Source organism: Bolinopsis microptera, chromosome 13 (genome assembly GCF_026151205.1).
Source record: "Bolinopsis microptera isolate Bmic1 chromosome 13, MBARI_Bmic_1.0, whole genome shotgun sequence".
In the NCBI taxonomy this organism is placed as follows: Eukaryota; Metazoa; Ctenophora; class Tentaculata; order Lobata; family Bolinopsidae; genus Bolinopsis; species Bolinopsis microptera.
This window is the reverse complement of record NC_087084.1, coordinates 15,049,344-15,076,223: the sequence shown is the minus strand read 5'-3', so window position 1 is coordinate 15,076,223 and position 26,880 is coordinate 15,049,344. Positions and strand designations below refer to the sequence as shown.

The following is a 26,880-nucleotide window of genomic DNA, read 5'->3' as shown; positions in this document are numbered from 1 at the left end:
TATTTTACTTGCTTATTTGCAATATTAATTCATATTTCCGACATTGCTTCTGATGCTTATGTAGGCTTCAAAACGCTAAAAGGTTTTTCTTCAAGATTAGGGATACTAATGCTAGTCATTGTTTTTGTGACTTTGTTCCACGAGAATATCCGCTCTTCAATTTCAACATTTGCTACTGGAATAGAGCAACTCCGGACAAATCTTGGAAAAGTCACATTTACACCAGAAGATTGGAAAGGTTCTGAACTAAACTATGGGCATGAATTGTGGGTGCCATTTAAATATCTAGGACGATTCTTTTGGCCGTTCAAAGTAAAAGGACATACATCAATATCAACATCTGTTAAAGCCGTATTTTTCAACGTACTCTCGATATTTTGGCTCCGTCCAGTTGTTGATCGTCTGCAATTTCTCACGCACTCACCTTCTAAATTACGAGTCATCTATAGACAGCAGGCCAAAGACAAATCTCTTGCCCAATACTATATGATAATGGAACAGATTCCTGAGCTTCTCATCCAGTTTTACATTTTTCAAATCTACTTCAACATTTTGAGGGAAGATGGGGATTTAAGAAGTTCTGGATGTACGGACTATCATAGTTTCGATTACGATTCTGGGGATTTTGAGTGTGTCGAAAACCTACTGAGATTAAAGATATGCGCGTCATGGGTGGAAGTATATTCAATGATAGTGCCGTTTGTGAAGATTCCCAACAGCGTGATCGGTTTGGAAGTGATACTTCGGAAACTCCATCCAGCAACACCAAAGATGTCTACTGTTGCTCTCGTGCTATTGTATATAGCTTATGTTCTGATGATTCCTTCTAGACTCTTCCTAATTGCAGCAGTTATGCACTCAGTCCCCAATCACTTCTATGTTGCTGGATATCTTGGATTATCAACTTTAGTTTGGTTTGTTGTTAATAAGATCACGATAAGTATAGCCAGCAAGAAAATACCAAGTTCAAAGGATAAAGAAGAAGAACTTACGATACTACGACGTATTGGTGATATGTGGTCTCTCCTGCTATTCAGTTTTAGAGATGTTATTGTCATTTCGCTACGTCGACCGAATGCATATCTTATTTCCCCCTCAGAAGTAGGCTACAAAACTTTACGGACCTGGAAAGAGATGATGCTCATATCAACCTACATGTTTGTCGAGGGAGTTATAGGCGCAGTTTATGTTGAGAATAACTACCCCTGCGGTAGGAATACTGATATCTTCAAATACCAGGGATGGCTCTACCTAACACTACTAATTATTTCAACTACCCTCATAACTTTGCTTTCTTACATTCTCCAGGTCAATAAAACGAACTTTAAAAACTTCCGAATGAAGTCAGCCTTTATCTGCGGATATGGGTTAATAATGTGGTTAATAGTATCTTTGACGTTGTTTATCTCGAGAACAAGACATGGCCTGATTGAGCTAATATTGGTGATCATCGTATTAGTGATCCTGATGATTATCTTTCTTGTAGCAGCTATATTGTTAAGAAAGTTTAGTGAAGCAAAACTACCGAAAAAAGGGAAGGATGAAGAACAAGAAAAACAAGCTTCCGCCTGCTGTCCAATCTCTTATTTCAAAAAGTCTTGCTCTAAATCTATCTGTTGCAGATGTAAGACTACTTCAGATGAACTTTCTTTGTCAACCCTGCCACTATCAACTCAGACTCATCGTTGTGAAACTGAAACGGAACGCAGCACACTTTTAGCAAACATACAGGAAGAGGAAATCAGTGATATTGAAGCTCAGAATGTAGAAGCTGACATTACACCAGCAGAAGACGAACACGGGGTATTCCAAGACTCGCATGTATAGTTTAAAAGCTTTATTATATTTTTTATTATTATGTTTTATTTATTATTTGTAAGTTTTAAATGATGCCTATCGTATCATTCAAATGTTTCAAGAACCCACCTTGAAGAAGACACAACACATATTGATAGATCTAATATAAGGATGAGAACCGGAGTTCACAACTTTCATCAGAAGTGCTTCCTCTATAAGGGAAACAATTTCATACTTTTCACGGATACAAAGATGATATTTTTATCCTTTCACCTTAATCTTATTATCATTAGTTCTCTTTTACTTTCTTTATCCTTCTCAACTCAACACTATCCAACCCGACTCTTTAAAGACAAAAACCTCCGCAAGCAACTCAAGAATCGCTACATTTGAGTTCTCAAATAACAGGTAATTTTCATTTTCGTTCATTACCATTTGCTTTTAATGATCCTAAGATTTGTTACAAATTGCACTTTAGGTTACTTACTTTGTTTCGTTCTTCAAAATGATACGTGTTCACGTAGGTTTTTTAAGTATTCTATAATTCCGGTATTTACTAAATAGCAAAAGGGACAAGCCCGTAGAAAGTCAGGAAATAACCTTGTTTTATTTGTTTCTCACTAGGCGAGGATCAGTGAAAAGCAGTGATCAGGAGCAGTTTACTTGTGGTTTAGTTGGTCGCTATGGTAACCCTAGACACTCACGTTTAACTGATCCTGTTGAGACACCTGCACTAATTTGGTAAATTGAGATTAAAGTGGGTGGATCACGTATATATGAACTGTTTTAAATAATTTTAAAATAAGTTTCCAGTACAAGTTATCTAGAAACGTTTTGTTATCCCTTGTAAATTGGAAACATGTCTTTCATAAAGATTTCTATTATTACCATGATTATAAAACATTTCCTATTGTATAAATATAGCTTAATTATGTATATAATTCTATACAATTACATCTCAGGAGATAGTAATGTGACTGAAAGGCGACTGAAAGACACGTGATGCCCATATAAGGACACTTATCTTCCAAATCACGCCCACAGTACCTCCTGTACTCCTTCACTGATACTGCAGGTTGAAATTATGGTTATGTTGAATTAATCACATCTACGTATTGCTTTCAATGATATTATATTCAGTGAAAAATCAATTTGGTACTCGGGATACAATATATCCCTTATATGGGCATCACGTGCCATTAGTATACCATGAGATCGCTATATAGGTAACCATGGTTACCATGGTTACTGTTGTTGTTCCAATACGAGCACCACCACCATGTTGAACTTTTCAATTACCTTACTCGGGATTATTACGACGGGTTTATTAACGACCGGTTAAAATATGGTTCGGGAAAAATATGGCGAAATTGCTCAAAACCCACCACATTTTCCCGGTCGCCATTTTACCGGTGTCCAACCTTTCAATTTTAGATTCAAAAATTTTGTCTCAGATGTAAATTTCCTTATTAGAGATAAGCAAGTTTAGAAATTTTCGCATTGCTAAAACTTGTGAAACAAGTCGAATTATCAATAATTGTTGAAAGTAGACAGAAATAATGACTCGTGGTTAATCAAACTACATGGAAAATAATTTTTAACATTTGAAGCGTAACACCCAGATCGATATTAAGATAAAGGGAGAGCTGTTTAGTCTTCCAATAAGTTGTAATCATCTTCGTTATCTTCATCTGGATCATCCCTTTCATCAGTTTCAATTAATTCAAGTTTTAATTTAACTGTTACTTTTACTTTGAGTCCTATTTCATTATGTAGAGATAGTCAATACCTAAGAAATTAAAAATTGGCCTATTTAAATCAAATTTGACAATAAGGATATATGACAAGAATTGGGCAAAAAGGTGAATTTTTTGCAATTTTAGCCAAATGAAGTCGAAAAACCTACAACAAGTGTCCCAATAGTCTTCTTTAGTGAATATAAGACAACGATTAAAATATGAGCACCCATACCCCTTGGGAACCCTAAAAGCTGAGTAGGCGGGTTTATTAACGACCGGTGAAAATGTGGTTCGGGAAAAATATGGCGAAATTACCCTAAACCCACCACTTTATCCCGGTCATAATAATCCCGAGTAAGGTAATGTTTGATAAAGCCTAAGGTGTTTGTAATAGGAGATGGTCGATAATTTACCCGTATAATATATTATACCCTTACTGTTTCAGAGAAGAAAGCGGTGTTTATATCCCTTATATGGGTATCACGTGTTTGTGAGTCAAGAACTTCTTTTTGTGTTAGAGCTAACTTCACTTCCTCATTGAACAAAAGGTGAGTTTCAATTTTAGCGGATTATACTTGATACAACCACACAGAAACGCTAATGCTATAAAATCATCTTTCTAATTATTTAAACTTTAATAAAATTCTTCTTTTTAATCAATTAAATGCAATCAATGAATGTAATTATAAGTTCAATCCTTTTCAATTTCATTTTTAGCCTTTCTGGTGAAAACTTTACATCGTGGCAAAATAATAATTTTCTGTCTGAAAATGTTGAGTTTGTCCAGATTAGTACTGTAGTTTTTGAACAACAAACCTGTTAAACTTTATTTTCCTCAGGTTATGAGCGCTGCCAACTTTAACATCCTTCCAAAGAATACACTGCCACCCTTTCCACTCCTCTTCATCATCCCTTCCGTTCCCTCCTAAGAAGATTAACCTCTGTGAAAAAGACAGTTGTTCCTGGTTCCATCATCTTAAGTAAAATATATCTACATTCGCTGATTGTGCGATATATTCTGTCTGGTTACACGATATTAAAAATGTGGGGTAAATCAATAATTATGTCTAAGAATTGAGTTGTCAGAAAAATGAACATTTAGCTATAGGTTTTTATTGTAAGTATAGTTGTGAGTTAACAAATCTTACTAAGTTTTTAAATCCAGCTGCACTGCTGTAGTCAGTAGTTACCGTCCAGTAAAAATGTAAACTTTTTATTAATATCACTCAGATATTGTTCCGTATATCTACGTTTTCAGCTGTTTTAGCTAGGTTATGTAACCTCAATTAACTTTCGTCAAATTACCTAATTAAATTATTATTGCCCAACTATCCTATAGGGTTTTATTGGAAACTTCCAGTACTATTTTGCCTTAAAATAACACTTTTAGTCTATGTGAGAAATTTTCTAACTGATATGTTAGTAAAAGTGTTAAACTGTTTTAAATTTGACCGATCATAATCAGACTATTATATATCAGGGCATTTTAAAAACAGCGATTCAGTTGTTTATTATTAATTTTATTTGCAAAGCTACTTTAATTTTGCGGTTTTGATAATGTGTTAAATCCACAGGGTTGTTATAAATTTAACTACTTCAACGTTGTTTTTTATGGCTTGGTATAATGACCTTCAGAACTAATATACATAATAGTTTTCTTTGTAATACAAACTTAAATTACTAGAGCGAGGATAATAACGAAAATTAAGTATTTTCCGAGAATTTTTCAAAATAATACTTTAATTGCTTTGAGCCATCAGAATGTTTAAAGACTAAGCGGTATACAAATATTATGAATAAAAATATAATATTAATACAAATTACTTGGAATACTTTTCCAATAGAGAATAACAAACCCAAAACGCCCTCGGCTGATTACGTAAATTATGTGAAGTGTGAACGACCCCTTACTTCTCTTTGAAACTATAACAGTATTACTATTAGTATTCACTATTACTAGTTAATTTTATATTATTATCTTTTTAGAGTTCAATCCAAACAGAATTGAGTCTATCTGGCGAAAAGCAATAGTTGACTGTAACAAACCCACGATCAGGAGGCGGATAATAACTCTTTGATCTCTCTCTCTCTCTCTCTCTCTCTCTCTCTCTCTCTCTCTCTCTCTCTCTCTCTCTCTCTCTCTCTCTCTCTCCTCTCTCTCTCTCTCTCTCTCTCTCTCTCTCTCTCTCTCTCTCTCTCTCTCTCTCTCTCTCTCTCTCTCTCTCTCTCTCTCTCTCTCTCTCTCTCTCTCTCTCTCTCTCTCTTATTAGTATCGGGTATTATCTGTAGCTCTAAAATTGACTCGTGTCAAAATCGCCAGTTTCGGGGTCTGCGAGACTCATTGTGCCTGGTTCGCCTCCCACTGAAGGTGAAGCTGACCCTTCAGGAAGATATATTTGCACTGAAGCATCTCCTAATTCGTAGGCGAGGGTTCAGAAGCAGAGATGGACAGCAATTTACCCTTTGATTCAACACTTTAGGATCTCGGTCTTTTCCGTTTGCAATTAGTGCTGCTCGTGAGAGGGAAGTTTCAAGCTTGGAGAGGAGTGACCCCTGGGGCCAATTTGCCGTTAATTTTGACTTCTCTGCTTGGTAATCCTGACCATGAGTGGATGTCTGCTGATGAATCTATCAGTGACACGCTTCTGGTTGGTAATAAAGTTGATGACCATTCTGAACTCTGCTCTTACAAAACAAACCAAATTTATTGACAACAAGCCTGAAGGAACAGTTGACGAAGTATTTTCGGGACCAGAAAACGTAAAATCGGTTATCAGAAAACCTCATGAAACACAAGTTGGTCGATCAAAACTTCCCAACTCTCAGTCTAAATCTGAGTCACTGAGAAGACTCCCAGCACACCTCAGCTTGATGATATGAGAAATAGGAATTCTTCAAAGTTTTATAGCTGAGAAGCAGTTCCAAAATCTTGAAAGGCAATCCCCACTTCCGACTCTGAACACAGTGATTCTCTTGCTAGACCGGATACTAGTGTGACTACTAGTACTGAACCTTCGTTTACCAAATCAGATGATAAAATAGTCATGAGTAAACATACCTCCAATCCTCGGCAGTCATCCAAACCAAAATCTAACGAATTTATAATTGACCAGAGGAGTCTCTTTGATACATGTTGCATGCAACGTATGGCAAGAGTCTCTCAGTCTAGTAACAATACTAAACTTGACAACACAACTGAAATACGGCCTCTCACTCTCAGTAGCAATACTAAACTTGACAGCACAACTAAAATTATACAGCTCTTCTCAGTAGCAATTCTGAACTTGACTGTTGACTTGATTGACGATGTCAACCCTTCCAGATCGTTGCTCCGCGAAGCTCAGAGCAACGATCTCGTCATCTTGCTTCGATGCCAAATCGTCGTTTGAATGTTGGACAATTTCGAAAACTTAACTTAAGTACTAGCAAAACTGCGCGTTTTGCTCTAGAAACACACTTTTTTAGAGATTTTACCGGCGTACCCTCTAAAATCACCATCTCATCGTAGAATATGATGCTGATCGCGTACAGAGAATGCTTCCCGGAATCAGAATATTGAACAGACATTTTTTTAGGATTTCTTCGGATGCTGTAGATTTTTTAACAGATTTCGGCCTATTTATTTTGAACACTGAACAATCGGCCACATTTTTAACTTAATTTAATTTTAACCCGCCCATTGCACCTGCATGTTGCATATTTTGTTGAAATATAATTGTTTCACGAGTAGGTCCGCAAAAACTTAAGGATCTGCATTTTCGGACCTTATCAGTGTAGTGTAATATGGTAAGCTGGTTGCAGCAGGGTTTAGGCTTTTTAGATCTTGATTGATTGAGGAGCACTACCCGAAGGCATTACTCGGCACTAACGCCTTAAAATCTTTAATTACAATCAAATATAAATATATGCACACAATGTATAAAATATTAATAATGTATAAAATATGATTATGCTATTAGCAAATTTAAATAGTGCTATTAAGAATTTTAAATAACTCTTATCTCTTGACATAAATTTAGAACAGCGACACAGGGTCTGAAGAATGCGCGGTGATATTTTTATCTTTTAAAAGTTGTAAATGACAGTGAAATTGCGCGGTATCGATAGCATTGTAAAAAATGCTCGAAGATAGTCATAATTCGTTATGAGGTTAAAGTTTTGTTGCTCGTTATTATGATCATCGTATGTTGTACCAAATTATTTAAATTTCTAAAGTACGAAATTTGAGTTGTTCCAGTCCTTGTCATCCGGGTTAATATATAAGTGCTTGTGCAGTAAGCACATGCTTGCTGACTGTAGACTTGAATGAATTTAGGAATTTGTCTTGTAGGCAAGTGGTGACGTATTTTATGTCCTTGTTAATAATGTTGACTGTTTGTTATATAACTTAGGCCCAATGTAAGAAATGCTCTTGTCTGAATTACATAAACGGTTAAATGGTACTGCAAAGAACTCAGGTTCTCTTCTAGGTGCGTTTAAGTTTGAAACAGTGAACATTCCTATAATATTTGGTGGTGCAGTGTTAGAATAAACTTTGTGCATTAAGCATAATATACATTTAGCTATCACGTTCGGTAAAGCTAATATTTCTAGTTTATTGAAAATTTCCTTTGTGTGTGAAGGTGTACTATTCAGATCTTTGTCATAAAAATAGCGGTGGTATTGGTTATCTTTTAGAATATTCTAGTATAAGTGTTAAATAACCGTTAGGATTAGTGTAAGATTAGATTAGATTAGTGTAATAGATTATGGATGGTTTTGCGGAGGTAGACACGTGTTAGTCAGGTTAGCTAGTTAAGTTAGGTTATTGGACAGACTGGGCCGCGCGGTGTCACGTGGTTCGCCATGTGATGTCACGTGACCCAGTGCTGTTAGTGTTTGCTTGCCCCGTTAGCGGCAGTTCTTCGAGGAGCATTTAACGGTAAGGTTGTAAAAGTTACCGCTTCCGAGAACAGTGTAGCGTGGCCTTCGGGTCACTAGTCTTGGTTTATTGATCAAATAGTAATTTATTGCCATTCGAGACTTATTGTTCGAACACCCTGTTTCCTTTGTTCTTACCTAACTTAGGACTCGATCAAGTCATTCGATCTTTTAAAGTCATACGGCACTCAGTAGCCAGTAAGAGCTAAAGTGAAATTGCAGAGCTTGAGAGCTAGAGATTTGCAGGTATTCGTGTACGAGACTTCGATATCGTACCCGTATATTTCTTTAAGTACCGTGTACGACACTTCTCTATCGTACCCTTGTACATTTTAATTACCCGTGTACGCCACTTCGTTACCGTACCTTTGTGAGCAGGCAGTGTTGTCCATTGGTTCGCCCCAGGAGGATCGATCTGGTTGCCAACCTTATTTTACACTAAGTGGGCCATCCTATATTTCTGAAAATAGAAGAGACGTCGACTTTATTTTATATAAAAATATCTCAGTTATTTTGTAGGAAACGGTATAGAATGAACCTGGTATCTAGAAAATAGGATGGTGATGTAATTATATCGAAGTACCTGGTATATAGAGATGTTTCACTTTGTCTTTACGTTATATAAACACTGGGTATTTACTAAATAAAATATGTGTATACTAATAATCACGACACATTTTTATTATCATACTTAATCTTAAAGTCGCTATGAGTTTTATGTTTCATTTAATCAAAACTTACCATTCAGGCTGGAAAATGTTATGAAAACTTATACAGCGAAAACAGTGGACAAGTTTGCCAGCTGACTATTTTTTACATATTGTGAGTAGTAGAAAATGTATACCTTTTTAATTAAACATTCCTCATGTGCAATAAAACACATGCATTATTTGTCTACTATTTCATATTTCCAAAAGGAGATTTCTCAGTATCCTTTTAAAATGGTAATTATAGTGCGGTCCGGACTCTAGAGCTTGAGACTCTGGGGCAGCGCCCTACGAATTTAAGTATCGAGGGAAGGTTACCCAATTACAATATGCTTTTTTTTTCCAAGAATTTTGTTGCGGCCGAAATTAGCGCTAAAAAATCATCTTACCGTCGGCTTACTGTAAATGGCGCACTACCATTACCTACCTAGACCAAAAATTCTAGAAGGTAGACATTTTAAACTTTTCACTTAAAACAACAAAGTTAAGTCATACGAAGTGCCGTAAAGTTTACATCCATGGTAATTCGTGAACGGTTGCTAATATCGGGGAAAATTTTGTAGTTTATAACCTACCGTACCAAAACGCGTGCCGAGTTGGACTCGTTGACGGAAGATGATTAATCACTCTACACTCGACTGTCACGTGACTTCTTCAACCCGTTCTCTAGCTGGCCCTGAACGACTATTCAAAACCCTGACCCTCTAATCTGATCCCAACGTGATCGAGACAGTTTTTCGCCAATATCTCGCCAGAGAGCATTTTAACCCTATGTCATGGGGGTGATTCGGAATCAGCGTCCGAAAATACATCGATTCAAGTTGGTTTCAACTGTCGGGGGCCCTTTTAGAACAATCTCGAAGATCGACTGTAGAGTGATTTAGCACGCTCGCTCGTTGACGGTCTAAATCTAATAGGGTTTGGAACAAATATTTTATTTTTACGAGTATATCTCACCCGTTAAGAAAAACTGCCAGTCACTTTTGGAAATAAATGTTGTGTTTTAAAGAATTATAAAAGACACTATTTGAGGCAACGAAAAATTCGCAACTTGCTTTAAAATTACGTAACGTCCGTACTAACCAACTATGGCCGTTCGTATATCAAGGACCGTGAATATATATCTATATTAATTTGAATAACTGTCCGCAAATGCAATATGATACTGATAATGAATCCGGTCGCTCGCTTTTTCCATTCATTTACAATTGTAATAGAAAACCCACTTCCCAATACACGACTTCCGATGAGATAGATATATTTATAATAGTATAAAATATATAACTATAAGAGCCACGGTCATGCTTGCCAGCATGACTGTGATAACCATAAACCATGACATGATTTTATTATTATAATTATAGTCGCTATGACTTATGAGTTTTATGTTTCATCTAATCTCAACCAACAATTCAGGGTGGAAAACAGCTGCAGTGAAAAACAGTAGACAAATTTGCCAGCTCACGGTTTTAACAAATTGTGAGTAGTAGAAGATTTATAATTTTTTAATTATACATTCCTCATGTGCAATAAAACCCATTTTATGCATTATTCGTCTACTATTTCCAAAAATATATTTCGCTGTGTCCTTTTGAAATGGTAATTTAAGTGCGGTCCAAACTCTAGAACCCGAGACTCTAGGGAAGCGACCTACAAACCAGGGCTCTAGGGCGTGGAGACTTGAATTGATAATTACATAAATACACATTAGTAACACAAGTATCAAGAGTAATTAGAATTTTTGAATTGTAGTCACATTTCTTAGTAGAAAGCCTGGTAACACAGTCAAATAGCTTTAAGTTTAAACAAACCGTGTTAATTAAAATCATTAATGGGACACATTGCACTGCACTATGAAAAGCAACACTGTACTGCAAAACACAGCTAGTGTGAAATAGAAGGCGGCAACCAGACTAGTCCTCCCGGGGCGTGCCAATGATAAACTTTGCCTGCTCACAAGTACTACACACTACACACTGCACTAATTTAGTCGTTTAGCGACTAAAAACTATAATTACTCACGATAATTAAGTATCGAACACTAGTCTAACACGATAGATACAATATCTTAGTATCGTATGCGTAAATAGAAAGGGTACAATATCAAGTATTGTATAATAATGTGAATTACGAAGGTACAATAATTGGTATCGTACACAAATATAACCGCAAACCTCTACATTGTACAATGTACAAGCAGTACTTGCTGTGAAGGGGCGTAGGATACGATAACACAAGTATCGCTCTACTCTAAATCTTATACACTTAGGTGTAGTATTACTTTCAATCGGTGACCGACAACTAGGAACCTCTCATTCCCGGCTCCCACAGGTATCACATCACATGGCCCAATCAGTGACGTATAATTTGTGATGTGATCCATATTATAACCATCCTAACAGCCGGACAACCAAGAACCTGGGTAGGGTTCAAATGACAGTTAAGAAGCTGTGTATTATGAAGTATATTAAGAAGTGTTTGAGCTTTCAATTCGATCTTACACGCAATTTAGTGCTGTAATGTACTTTCAATACGATCCAATGACTAGAATTCGATTACTAAACTACAGGGTGGCCCAAAAGTAACTGCCCACACGCAACCCTTTATTAACTCACGTAATTCTTCTTAGGGGGGAGCCAAGTGGATATTTGTAGATATTTGGATAATGTCATCCACTTTTTTCGTGAATTATCCATTACAATAATCTACAAATATCTACATTTATCTACAAAAAATGTATATCTCAAATATGTGCCCAGAAATTCTACTGAATTTTTGGAGATAAATGTATAAATTTGTAGAATTTTCGTGAATTATCCATTGACAATAATCTACAAATATCTACATTTATCTACAAAAAATGTAATCTCAAATATGTGCCCAGAAATTCTACTGAATTTTTGGAGATAAATGTATAAATTTGTAGAATGTCATCCACTTTTTTCGTGGATTATCCATTTTACATTAATCTACAAATATCTACAAATATCCACTTGTCTCCCCCCCTTCTTAGAATTGCACAGAAATTTCAGAGATTATAGATATGGGTCAAACTTAGAGTTAGATATCCTAAAAGTCCCGTCAAATTTAATTAAGTAAAACAAAATTTAAGTAAAACAAAATTTAAATTTTATTGCCATATTGCAATGAATAATAATATCATAATAAACATAGTTAAACTTAAACATCCGATAATAAACTCATGAATATTGGATATGCTAACGAAATGTAAAATAAGCTTTTTACTATACGGACACGTTTATTCGAGTTTGAGGATATTGGTAAACAAAAATAATAGCGTTTTCGACGATAGTGGCTTAATTTTGACATCTATTAACCTAGCACGTTCAGAAGTTCTGAACATTAGCCACGTAACACATACTCCCATATGCACTGCGCAGAAAGAAAATCTATTGTTGTTAAGCACTATAATGTTTCAAATGTCACATTTTGTGTGACTTAGTTAACTGTAGTTGTCTACAGTCTAATTATCATTCCTTGGTCTGAAATATAGTAGATTAGGTCAATCTAACAATTACCTTAATTCCCAAAAATTTGGGCGACAAAAAATTTGAGCGGGCCTCTCGCCCAAATTTTTTGCAGACCAAATTAATTGCATACATTTTTTCCGTCTGCTAAATTTTTTGCTAACCAAACTTTTGGCATTTGGCCTGTGGCCCTGAAATCTATAGAAAGATGGCTTTTTCTTCATATCCAAGTGAAATAATATTTGAAATTTTAGTTTTCTAATCTGTCATTCATGGCTTGACCAAGTAAAAAGGCTTATATTTTAAATGAATAGAAATAACTGGAATAGCTAACAGCTACTAATAAAACAAATGGCTAGAGGTACGGATAGCTAGAGATTTAAACAAGATCTGCAAATGGATTATCATCCACCGTAAAGTCTGATCTACAAGCATCAGTTATACCCGACTTCTCAAAGCCTTTCCTTATGTCATCTTGCCTCCCTTTTAAATATACAAAAAGTTCGTTGATCCAACGAGCGTGTACTTCACGGATCACTGTCAAGCGGGTATCAATTTTCACATTGTCTGATGAAACTGATGATAATTGTATGTGAAAGGGGTATGATAAGATATGCTGAGTGTAAGTAGACTAAACTATCTGATTGAGAGACTAAATATCACTATTGTATATCTATCATTTTGTACTGTGCCATCATCACTGTATTTTTTAGTAGTTACTGGGCAGATCGTAAATTTCATAATGTGAAACAACTCATACTACCACCTACATGCTTAAAATTGAAAGCAAAATGACTGGAATAATAAGGAATAATAATGAACTAAGGCAAATATCTAACTGAAATTTTAGTGGAAAATCGTTCATTTTTCAAAGAATTTGTGCCCAAATTTTCGGTCGCCCAAATGAGTTCAAATTTTCTGCCCAAATTTTTCGGGCTCAAATAAATTGTGCTCAATATAATGGCACACAAATTTTTGGGAACTAAGGTACGATACAACATTGGTTAAAGGGCATGGATCGAACGGTTACAAGGCAATATTTGGGTAACTTTGTCACAGTCAGAATACCATACCTCTATTCTACTGTGAGGTGTCCTCAAAACCCTTTTATTTTTTAACTCATTATTTGATGGTTGATGTACCCATCATAGCGCTAAAATATGTTGTTTTGAATAGTTAGCTAATACAGGCACTTGGTTATTGGGAAATGAGGTTAATCCTGTCACAATATATGGAATTTTAAATTTTGGGCGAATTATTTATATCTGATTTTGATTTGAAAGGCGGGAAAACTTTATATGATGACAATGCAGTTGATGCAAGTTAAGATCAGTTGATGTTTACATTGTCACAAAAAATGATACGAAATCGTAAATAGGTTAAAAACAATGATTATAGAATGAAATAGTCTCTTATAATAACTCTTATAATAACTGATGTGACAAAGTAAACATTTCTTGCCCCTATTTTGAAGATCTATATATTCTGTAACTCTATTAGAATTCAACATTCTTTCAGAAAAAATTGGTAGAATATTGTTCAGAACATCAGAGCTCAAGTTTAACAATTTTAGGTTAAATTTGTCAAAGTCACTAAAAATGTGACAAAATTAACTTTTCCTGCCCCAACAATTTCAAGATAGTGTGTAAAAATTAGCATAAGCTGCTTTATTGCCTATATTAATCGATCCAAACTACGAAAAAGATCTGTTAATGTGATGACGATTACCTAACTCTAATAATAACTGATGTGACAAAGTAAACATGTCTTGTCCCTATTTTGAAGAACTATACCTCTATTAAAATACTATGTAACTTTATCATCAAAACAATTTCGATAAACTAGTTATTTTGCCAGCAAGGAGCTAACAGAGTTATAATAATTTGTTTGTGACGAAATTACCCTATTTTTGACCATGTTGCGGTAGTTTAATTGTGACACTGTTAACATATTACACCCGATAATGATTTATGTGACTGGCGCATGGTACTAGCAGTGTTGTTTGATCCATAGTACGTAATATAAGGGGTTTAAGCTGGTATATCATTATTTGTTCAATTTCACACATGTTCAGATATCATCAAGATTATGTGACAAAGTAAACTTGTTTGTGCCTTCTGTGTTTTAATTCCTTACGACTATATGCAATATAATAACAATTCCTAGCACTTCCAGGCCATCAAATAAACCTACACTACTCAGCATTGCTTATCAGGGTGCCCTAAACATTCTTCACATATTTTCTTAAATGTGTGACAGAGTAAACCTGAGTGCACCATCTAACGAAAAAAGTCGTCAAATAAGTAGGTAATGGTCATATGTAGTATGTACCCATCCAATCAACTGGACACTCAAAAATTTGGTCAAAAACGGCAGCAAGGGGTCCATATTTACTCCGTCACATGTTTATAGTGTGACAATGTAACCATTCCCGTGCCGGCCGTATTTAAGCGATATCTTATCACCTGATTAAGATATCGTTATGTGACAAAGTTAGCCTAGAGGATGAGGAGATTATCCTAACCATCAAGGGTTTGTGTAATTTCATAGTGTGACAAATTCAACTACACTGTGCCTTTTAATAGGGTCACTTATATTTACCAATATCCTCAAACTCAAATGAACGTGTCCATATAGTAGTGAACTACTTAACTCGAAGATTCGTCTCAATCATACATTTTTATCAGCGCAATTCAAAATTTAAATAAAAATTCTAAAGCAGAAGTGAACGTTATTCAAAAAATATATTTCCTCAACTGACTTGTTTTCTAAATGTTTAAATTTTATAAATAAATAGTCCATAATGTCTTGTTTCACTTATACCCGAAATACCATTTCTAAAGCACCACCCCAAGCCTGATATCAGCTGCAAGCACAAACATATAAATTGTTTAAAGATTTTCACACCATATTATTGAATAAATTGCATATTAGGATGTAAAAAGTTTAATATGTAATACATAACACATAATATATAATATAATACACGTTAATTAAAAGTAAAATGTCTAGTATTTGTGTTTGATTGTTATTATTAACTATTGATTAAGTTACGTTAGATTGAAATATTTGCTTAAAACATTTGCCTTAACCGTCGCTGGCCTTAGGAACGATCCTTCGGCTTCTTGTAAAGCTCTTCCTTGAAAGTGCTGGTTTACATTGTAATGCAGGTAATGCCGAAGTAAAATAACAAAGGTGGTCGACTCATTCGATGGCCTTGTTGCGTCGCAACGAATCCTCATAAGATAAGATAAGATAGTTTGTGTGTCCTTATAGGCACATGTCATTTCCATCAAAGTTGAGTTCTGACCATTCATCAGTGTTTCCAGCTTTTTGAGCATTGAGTAGCATATTTTTAATGCGACCTTTAACAAGTGCAATTGGGGACGAGAAGTCAATCTTACTAGAAGGTTTAAGGAATTTATTCCACATATTCGAGGATTTATATACAAACAAATTGGTTGCATCGGGGTTAATAAAGTAGTTATCACGTCGGGGTGACTTTTGAAATAAATTGTACATCAGTATTGGAGTGTGAAGTTTGATTATTTTAAACATTTCAAGTAGACAGTGGTACTTATACAAATTATGCACGCAGAGTATTTTGTTTCTGCTGAGAAGGGGTTTACTTGATTCTCGTTTATAGAAGTCGGCTCCAAGTTTTTGGGATCCAATTGGGCGGGTTCTAGCACATGTTTTGAACTTATTACTGTACGCCTCTTGATCACCAAATAGAATACGAGTGCACTTTTTTTGAATTTTAAATATTGGTTCAAGCCTATTGTTCGATATGCCTCCCCACACTGAGATCCCATATCCTAGATGAGATTCGAAGAGGGTGTGGTAGAGGTCATTATACAGCTCTTTAGGTATACATCTTCTCATACGGCAGAGTTTACCGACTTCACACTTTAATTTAGAACTAAGATATGCAGTATGAGGTTTCCAGTTAAGGTTTTTATCTATAATAACGCCGAGGAATTTAGTTTCATCAACACGTTTAATGACTGTGTTATTCAACGTTAAAATAAGATCATTACTACTACTACTACTACTAGTTACATCCTTCTTTCCTGGTGTAAAGTGAATGTAACAGCATTTCTTGATGTTAATGTGGAGAAGATTGCATTTCATATAATTGTAAACAGAATTCATTATAGTATTAGCTTTTTGGTAGAGATTCTGGACAGATTTGTCGACTACAAATATATTGGTGTCATCAGCGAAAAGTATAAATTTTCCTAGGTCTGATGAGTTATAGATATCGTTTATGTAAATTATAAACAGTAGCGGTCCTAAAACACATTTGTGGTACTCCACAAATAACAGGTAGTTTATCAGATTCCTCACCTAAAACTGAAACGTACTGCTGTCTGTTAGATAGGTAACTTCCAATAAGCTCGTTTGCGTTACCTCTTATACCATATTTGTCAAGTTTTATGAGGAGTTTATCGTGACTGATAGTGTCAAATGCCTTTGATAAGTCGATAAAGATACCTAAAACATGTTGCTTTTCCTTTATATGGGAGTTTACATAGTCAACTGAGTAATTAAGGGCGTGGTTAGTTGAGTGACTCTTCCTAAAACCAAACTGGTTCTCAAACAAAACGTTCTGCGACACAAGAAAAAATGTACAAACGGGAATAGATTACTTTCTCAAATAACTTTCCGAACACAGCTAGGGTAGATACTGGCCTATAGTTTTCGAGATATTCTGTACCGTCTTTTTTGTATATAGGGCTAATTTTACCAATTTTCAGTCGGTCTGGAAAAGTTCCATTTCTCATGTGTTCATTAAATAATACTGACAGGAGTGGGCTTATAATCTTAGACGTTCGTTTGATGACGTGAATAGGGATGTCACTAGCTTTTCCATTTTTGAGTTCGCTAATGATTTTCTCTATTTCTTCTGGTGTACAATCGCTGAGAAATATAATTGAGGTATTTGGCCTTGGTAAGTAGTCCGTAAAGCATTGAATTGGACTTAGTCTAATTTGACCGGTTGTACTGTATGATTCATTCAACTTAATTAATTACAGTGGGTGTGGCACGCCACTCCCTTTTTTCACTATTGTCGCCATAAAGTGGGAACGCTTCCAGCTAGGAACTTCAAAATTTCTAGACACATTTGGCTTGATAATTGAAGTGCTTTCCCGAAATTTCAAGTTAGTTGTTCACAATTTAACCGAGTTGTGACCCTTTTAAGAACTTGTAGATACGTGATCCAGCACTTAATCAGTGATATCTTCACTCAATCAATGATCTGATTGGTTGTAAACTGCTTATAGGACAGTAACCGAAGTAAAGCGCTATAAGTATAACGCAAATTTCTTCGGTTTTAAGGAACGTCAATTAAATATCAGTATTCACTCAAATTGATCAGATCGTCATCCACCAACAGGCTCGTTACCGCCTAATGAGTCTCATTGTTGCTCGCTAGCGAATAGTCCCGATGAGATTACTGATTAAAGTTATTAAAGGGTTGCATGTGGGCAGTTACACAACACTGAACTGTAAAACACAACACTGAACTGTAAATCACAACACTGAACTGTGAAACAAAACACAGAACTGTAAAACACAACACTGAACTGTAAAACACAACACTGAACTGTAAAACACAACACTGAACTGTAAAACACAACACTGAACTGTAAATCACAACACTGAACTATAAAACACAACACTGAACTGTATAACACAACACTTAACTGTAAATCACAACACTGAACTGTAAATCACAGCACTTAACTGTAAATCACAACACTGAACTGTAAAACACAACACTGAACTGTAAAACACAACACTGAACTGTGAAACACAACACTGAACTGTAAATCACAACACTGAACTGTAAAACACAACACTTAACTGTAAATCACAACACTGAACTGTAAAACACAACACTGAACTGTAAAAGACAACACTGAACTGTAAAACACAACACTGAACTGTAAATCACAACACTGAACTGAAAAACACAACACTGAAATGTAAATCACAACACTGAACTATAAAACACAACACTGAACTGTATAACAAAACACTGAACTGTAAATCACAACACTGAACTGAAAAACACAACACTGAACTGTAAATCACAACACTGAACTATAAAACACAACACTGAACTGTATAACACAACACTTAACTGTAAATCACAACACTGAACTATAAAACACAACACTTAACTGTAAAACACAACACTGAACTGTAAATCACAACACTGAACTGTAAAACACAACACTGAACTATAAATCACAACACTGAACTATAAAACACAACACTGAACTGTAAAAGACAACACTGAACTGTAAAACATAACACTGAACTGTAAATCACAACACTGAACTGTAAAACACAACACTGAACTGTAAATCACAGCACTTAACTGTAAATCACAACACTGAACTGTAAAACACAACACTGAACTGTAAAACACAACACTGAACTGTGAAACACAACACTGAACTGTAAATCACAACACTGAACTGTAAAACACAACACTGAACTGTAAAACACAACACTGAACTGTAAAAGACAACACTGAACTGTAAAAGACAACACTGAACTGTAAAACACAACACTGAACTGTAAATCACAACACTGAACTGAAAAACACAACACTGAAATGTAAATCACAACACTGAACTATAAAACACAACACTGAACTGTATATCATATTTGTATTTTACATTACGCATGAAATATTTGTATTTTACATTACGCATGAAATTCGTTTGCTGATAAGAAAATTTACCATGGTCGACGCCGCGCTCAACTTATTGGATCAGCCAACCACCCACCCATCTCACGAGACGAATCCTTCATCAGATGACAAGGGGCTACCAGGTAGTGACCCACTCACTACCTCTTCAAAGACCTGCCTGGTACCCCCACAACAAGACGGTACGTACGATAAAACTTTTAGGACGGCACTATTATCTCCTAAAACAAGTTTAGAGCTCTTCTCAACCCTGACAGAAGAACAACTTAAACATGAATCGGAATACCATTCAACAATCTGTGGTTTTACAGATCATACAATAGGAGTAGGGATGCTAACTAGGGATAGAAAGGCACATGCCTATGAACATTTAAAGCAACACCTAGAGCAACACCTAACTAGCAATGTAGATGATATTTCTAAAAATTCGCATCAGTTCACTTCCGTAACCTCCCTCATTTCCGAGAAACTTCAAGAAGCAGAAAGCCATCATGCGAGGATTATTGAACAACTAACAGAGTCGATAGCGGCAGCGAAACAGTGTATCACGGACATGTTAGCTTATGAAAGCGCCGCCAACTCTAGAAGAACTCCTCCATCAACCCCACCGCCACCACCAGCACCAGCACAGCTCAACACGGTGACGTTACCAACTATACCAGGTGCTGTTGAACCGTGTGATATAAACTTTGACCATTTAGACCTGGAGACAGTTTGCCACGGAGTACATTTTACTAAGATAGGGCATCGACAGACAGCATTTTTTGGTAGAACAGAGTATCGTTATGGCAGAACAGTACACAAACCACTTGATATTCCCACGAATCACCCACTCCTTGAAATCATAGACTCAATCGCTCATCACACAGAAGACCCAACATTCACCACAGACAACATAACTTGCCTTCTTACTCGTTATGAGAACGGTAAATCTTCAATTCCCATGCACAGTGACAACGAAGCTTGCATCGTCAATCCCAGTAACATAATCACAGTCAGTCTCGGTGCTACCCGAACAATTGACTTCCGCAGCAAAATAGGACCTCTCACGACACAATCCATACACCTCAAACACGGGCAGACTTATTGCATGTCAAGGTCCTCCCAGGACTTTTGGGAACATGGTATTAAAGCAGATCCCACAGCACAAGGCGAGAGACTATCACTAACTTTTCGCAGACTCTCAGCTCCCACCACACCACAGCATATACCACCAATCCGCCAATCTAGTAGACCAGAAACAGACCCGACTCCGATTCCAACGGAACGTGTTCTGCTATTGACGGATTCAATTCATTCAACCACACCCGTCAGCTTGTTTCCTACTCACTTGCCATGCACCAAGGAGACAATGTACAAAATCACTGATCTTCACAAGTTTGAGCACCTATTCCCTCACATGAGTTACGTGGTGATTTCGGCAGGCATCAACGATTTGTCCAGGTATAATCACCGTTCTTACTCGTTGTTTGATGTCGTGGCGAATGATCTGCGTACTTATTGTGAGAGATACCCAAACACCACATTCATCTTTAACTCCATAACACTAACCACTTATCACTGGCTAAATCCAGAAATTCGTAGGTTTAACGAGTCTTTATTTATTTTAACCACGAAGGTTGAAAATCTATTGATGTTTGACTCGCATCAAATATGCTTTGAGCTGGTGAGGAAAAGGTGCACTATACTAGATCCAAATGGGAACGGTATTCATCTAACCTTAGCAGCCAAGAAAGGGATCGTTTCGCGTCTCTTGGACTGCATCATTGAACTGGCCAGGCGAAGACCGACAGTAATCGAAGAGGTGTGGCCTTTAAGGGATGAGTTCCGATCTCTTTTGCCAATGCAGTAGAAATTCTTAAATCAAATTTTTCGTCGCGAATACATAATCGTTTACAACACAATTTTGAACAAATTTAATTTTTCAAAGCTAAACGTATAGTAACGTTCACAGAAAGTACCTAAGTTCAAATTTTTCAAAAAAACAGCAAGTCCCTTATCTTCTTTTTTCTTTTCTAATCATAAATTATTTTTTATTGCGATGGCTTATAGACCATGGTAAATGTATCACAGTAAATTTTAAACGGTTTTTTTACTCTTTCTTATCTTATCTGAACCGGTTATAAGCAAAATTGCAGATAACAACAACATAAATCCGGACCGAACTAATTTCAACACAACACAAGCGTAGAATTACTGGAGTAAATTCAGTGTATTTATATTTAAATATTTTAACTATTTAATCAATTATTTAACCTTTACAGATTTTGACTGATTTTGGAACTAGGAGTCAAACATAAAACTTAACCCGTTTTCTTGACCCACAGTTCCTGTATAAATCTCTTTAGATCTTTAATTTTATATTGATAATCAGTAATCTATCGTATATCATATAACCAGTAATCTATAGTTATACTTGCAAATTAAAGATGTGCAAAGAGTCTTGTAGATGTAGATTATGTTCTAAAAAATGTTTAGAACGTAAAGATCCGCTAAAATGCAGCCTTTGTAACGGTATTTTTCATCGTAAATGTGCTAATCTTGAACCAAATGACGTAAATCGAATGAAATTAGACAATAGTTTCATAAACTGGTATTGTTTGGCATGTACTACTGACATATTTCCGTTTACTAATACTGATATTACCACTCTAACTAATGAAAATTCGTGTAACACTTACATACCCTGTAGTACAGAAACAAAAGCTAAATCTAAAGTATGTTTTGCCAGGGTGAGTTGCAAAACTTGTAAAAAGCTAGGAAACAAATCAAAAATGGCGGTTTGCTGGATATGCGACGCTTATTCGCACAATAAATGCTCAGCGGGCGAGTTAGGATGCAAAAGCTGCACACGTGAATTGTTTCCTGGTTTCGAGGTATCACCTAGACAATTATACACCGTACACGGTAATTACGAGAATAGCGCAAAATTTAACCCATACCATAGAAACCATGACTCTAATTATATAGGTAATACTTTTGAAGAAAACAATGACTTAAACTTTAATCCATGGGATAACTGCTCAGATGTACTAAATAGCTGTAAATACTACGAACCACGGCAAATCAACACGAGTAGGCCTTATGAATTTAAAGTTCAATCTCTTAATATTCGATCTTTGAGCAAAGCAATCTCTAATATACGTGATGAAATTGAACAGCACCTAAAATTTGATGTTCTGTGTTTCAACGAAACAAACTGCACGGTTGTAAGTATGGCATTTCAAGGAAAAGAATTAGAGTTAGAAGGCTTTCATCCCCCCTTTATTCAGGCTCCCGCAAGGGACTCTGGTAAGGGCGGTGGTCTAGTAACCTATGTAAACAAGAATCTCTGTGAATTATCTGATGTCACTGCACGATCTGAATTATCTTATAGAGATGATCCAAACGTTGGCGAATTTCAGTTAATAGAGATAGCTCAAAATGGCCACAAAAACGTCATACTATGCAATATGTATCGGTCTCCCAGTGGTAATGTCCCCAGTTACTTAGAAAAATTGGAAAACACCCTAAAAGATTTGGCGCGACATAGCAACAAAAACGTATTATTTCTAGGTGATACCAATATTAATCTATTAGAATACGGCGTAAATGACCATACTACTAAATATGTTGATATTTTTGCAGAGTATGGATTCGCACCAACGATATCACGACCAACTCGTATTACTTGTCACAGTGCTACACTTATTGATCACATTTTCGTAAACCAATGCCATGCTATAACAAAGTCAGGCATTATAACTGAATCGCTATCTGATCACCTTGCCACATTTACCGGCATACTTCTCGACACTAATAGAATAGGAAATAAATTGAAAAATGAAACTTGTGAATCATCAAACCGAGTAATAAATGAAGAGAAAATCGCTCGTTTTGAGGAGAAAATAGCGTCTATTGATTGGAATTTTTTACACAACGTTGACGGGACAAATACAAAATTTGAAGCTTTTCACACTAAATATGAAGAAGTCTATAATGAGTGTTTTCCAGTTAAAAAGAAAAAATCAAACCACAGAAAAAACTCTAAACCGTGGATATTAGATTGGCTTCAATGTGCATGCAATCGAAAGAACCAACTATATAAATCCTTTGTTAAAGAGCCTACTGAAAAAAATGAAAAAACTTATAAGCATATGAAAAAGTTTGTTGAAAAACAAGTAGATATTGCGAAAAAGAAGTATTACGCATCATATTTTAAAAAGCATGCGAGCAATAGCAAATTACAATGGCAAATGATTAATCAAATATTAAACAAGAAATCAAAAGAAAAAATAAAAATAAGTAAGATTAACTATAAAAATAGAGTTATAACCGACTCACAAGATATAGCTGACAGTTTTAATGATTATTTTACTAATATAGCTGAGAACCTAAAGAGCGAAAACAATCTGGTTCGCGGTGCAGGATCAGTAGGACATTCTCTTCCCCAATCAAGTCGATGTGATTTTGATATGGAGCTGGAGGACTCCTCGCCCTCCGAAATTGCTGAAATCATACATGATCTTAAGAACAAATCGACTTCAGATATGAATATACAGCCTCTTAAAAAGGTTTGCAATGTGCTGTCTCCAGTAGTTAATCACCTGATCTCACACTCCCTTCACGAAGGAGTATTCCCCGAAAAGCTCAAACTTGCTAAGGTTATCCCACTCCATAAAGGAGGATCGCGCAGCGAAATTACAAACTACAGACCAATCTCACTTTTGTCCTGCTTCTCAAAGATATTCGAAAAAATAATGCATGCACGTTTAGTAAAGCACCTAAAATCACGTAATATTCTATATGCGTCGCAATTTGGTTTTAGATCGGGTCACAGTTGTGAACATGCGTTGCTTGAAGCTCAGTTTAACATACATAAAGCTCTAGAAAGGAAGCAAGTGTCAGCATTACTGCTTCTTGACTTCTCCAAGGCGTTTGACCTAGTAGACAGTGAGATACTGCTACATAAGCTGGAGCACTATGGTGTAAGAGGCCTTAGCTTATCCTGGTTTGAGTCTTATCTAACTAACCGGAAACAGTATGTTCACGTCAACGGTTGCAGTTCAGAAAAAATGGGATTGGAACATGGAGTTCCTCAAGGGTCCATTCTTGGTCCTATATTGTTCATTATTTACATAAACGACCTTGCAAATGTAAGCGATATAGCCCATTATATTTTCTTCGCTGATGATGCAAACATCATCGTTTCTGCCGACACGTACACTGAACTGAACATGCGTGCAAACAGAGTATTAAATACTGTACAGACATGGGTTAAAAACAACGGTCTTAAACTCAATATAGGAAAAACTAAATACATGATATTCACTAACAGATTACCAGAGGATATAAATATTAGTATAGAAGGACAGCGACTAGTGAAAAGTGAACATGAACGATTTTTAGGTGTCATTATTGACTCAAAACTTAGCTGGAGCCAGCACATTAAACAGTTAAAGACTAAAATATCCAGAAATGCAGGCGTAATGATGAAACTTAAAAGTTCCATTCCGAATAAAGCTCAAAAAATGCTATACAATAGTTTAATTCAATCTCACCTGTATTACTGCGCTACTGTTTGGGGTACTAAATCTTTAAATTCCATTCAGTCTTTATTCTCTGCTCAAAAGAAAGCTATTCGCGCCACTGATTCAGATTATCATAACTATTTTTACGACAAAGAAAAACGTAAACTACCATCTCACACAAAATCCATCTTCAACAAAATAGGAATTTTGGCTCTTCCTAACCTCATTGCTAAAAGCTGTCTAACTTTGATGCACAAGGTTTATATGGGAGTAGCACCATCGAGTATCTGTAGTATATTTGAAAAATCACCGCTTAGACAAACGGAAAGGAGAAATCCAAAGTATTTTGAAATTAAGTTCAACAGATTACGGATCACCGATTATAGCATCTCTAACGTAGGACCACGATTATATAACAACACGATAAACGAAATAAACAAAATCCTTCCCTTCAACGTACCTAAGTTACAAGATAAGTTTATTAATTCATACAAGGACAACATTGTACGTTACTTACTGGACAAACAAAAACTTGACCTAGAAAACCTTTCGTGGACGGACAAGAACTTTGTCCTTTACAACTTTTAAACAAAATATTAGCAAAATATAACAGCTGTAAGAATCCTAAACGTTAGTGCAGTCAAATAAATGAACTGCGATAATGCATTTGACAGTCAGTCACTGCAATTTATTCTGCAACTTATTTTTCAATTTTCACTGCCACACTTAGGCTTATCTTGCCTACACATTTTAAAAAAAAAACGAAATTCCTTGCGCACCGCGTACTAAAATTACTTGGATTTCTACCGCTTTGATAAATGACTACATGAAGATGGGGAGTTAATATTGTTGATTTATATAATATAGATTATTTATTCTTTAGTGTAGATTAACTTTATTTTTATATATTTTACCAAGTGTGAAGGATCAACCATACGTTATTGATATTTTTGAAATATTTAATGATACATTGATATAATAATAAATGATTGTAATATTTTTATTGAGGCACATGCCACCCCATCGCGGGTTTACTACTACTATAACAAAACACTTAACTGTAAATCACAACACTGAACTGTAAATCACAGCACTTAACTGTAAATCACAACACTGAACTGTAAAACACAACACTGAACTGTAAAACACAACACTGAACTGTGAAACACAACACTGAACTGTAAATCACAACACTGAACTGTAAAACACAACACTTAACTGTAAATCACAACACTGAACTGTAAAACACAACACTGAACTGTAAAACACAACACTGAACTGTAAATCACAACACTGAACTGAAAAACACAACACTGAACTGTAAATCACAACACTGAACTAAAAAACACAACACTGAACTGTATAACACAACACTGAACTGTAAATCACAACACTGAACTGTAAAACACAACACTGAACTGTAAATCACAACACTGAACTGTAAAACACAACACTTAACTGTAAAACACAACACTGAACTATAAAACACAACACTGAACTGTATAACAAAACACTTAACTGTAAATCACAACACTGAACTGTAAATCACAGCACTTAACTGTAAATCACAACACTGAACTGTAAAACACAACACTGAACTGTGAAACACAACACTGAACTGTAAATCACAACACTGAACTGTAAAACACAACACTTAACTGTAAATCACAACACTGAACTGTAAAACACAACACTGAACTGTAAAACACAACACTGAACTGTAAATCACAACACTGAACTGAAAAACACAACACTGAACTGTAAATCACAACACTGAACTATAAAACACAACACTGAACTGTATAACACAACACTTAACTGTAAATCACAACACTGAACTGTAAAAAGCAATACTTAACTGTAAAACACAACACTGAACTGTAAATCACAACACTGAACTGTAAAACACAACACTGAACTGTAAATCACAACACTGAACTATAAAACACAACACTGAACTGTATAACACAACACTTAACTGTAAATCATAAC

At 35.7% G+C, this 26,880-nt stretch overlaps 1 protein-coding gene and 1 long non-coding RNA gene across 2 annotated transcripts in view; both read left to right on the top strand.

Moving 5' to 3' along the window:
• The first annotated feature begins 94 nt into the window (after nt 1-94).
• LOC134825515 (uncharacterized) lies at nt 95-5,177 on the top strand. Its single transcript, XR_010161556.1, has 5 exons — nt 95-2,205; nt 2,422-2,538; nt 2,760-2,872; nt 3,982-4,084; nt 4,376-5,177. It is a non-coding gene; the product is annotated as an uncharacterized LOC134825515 (long non-coding RNA).
• Nucleotides 5,178-7,812: 2,635 nt separating this feature from the next.
• Nucleotides 7,813-26,880, top strand: part of LOC134825511 (uncharacterized) — a 33,611-nt gene continuing 14,543 nt past the window's right edge. The window contains exons 1-3 of the transcript XR_010161555.1: nt 7,813-8,702; nt 9,205-9,278; nt 10,580-10,642. The gene's annotated coding sequence lies outside the window, so the exon portion shown is untranslated. The remainder of the gene's footprint in view (nt 8,703-9,204; nt 9,279-10,579; nt 10,643-26,880) is intronic.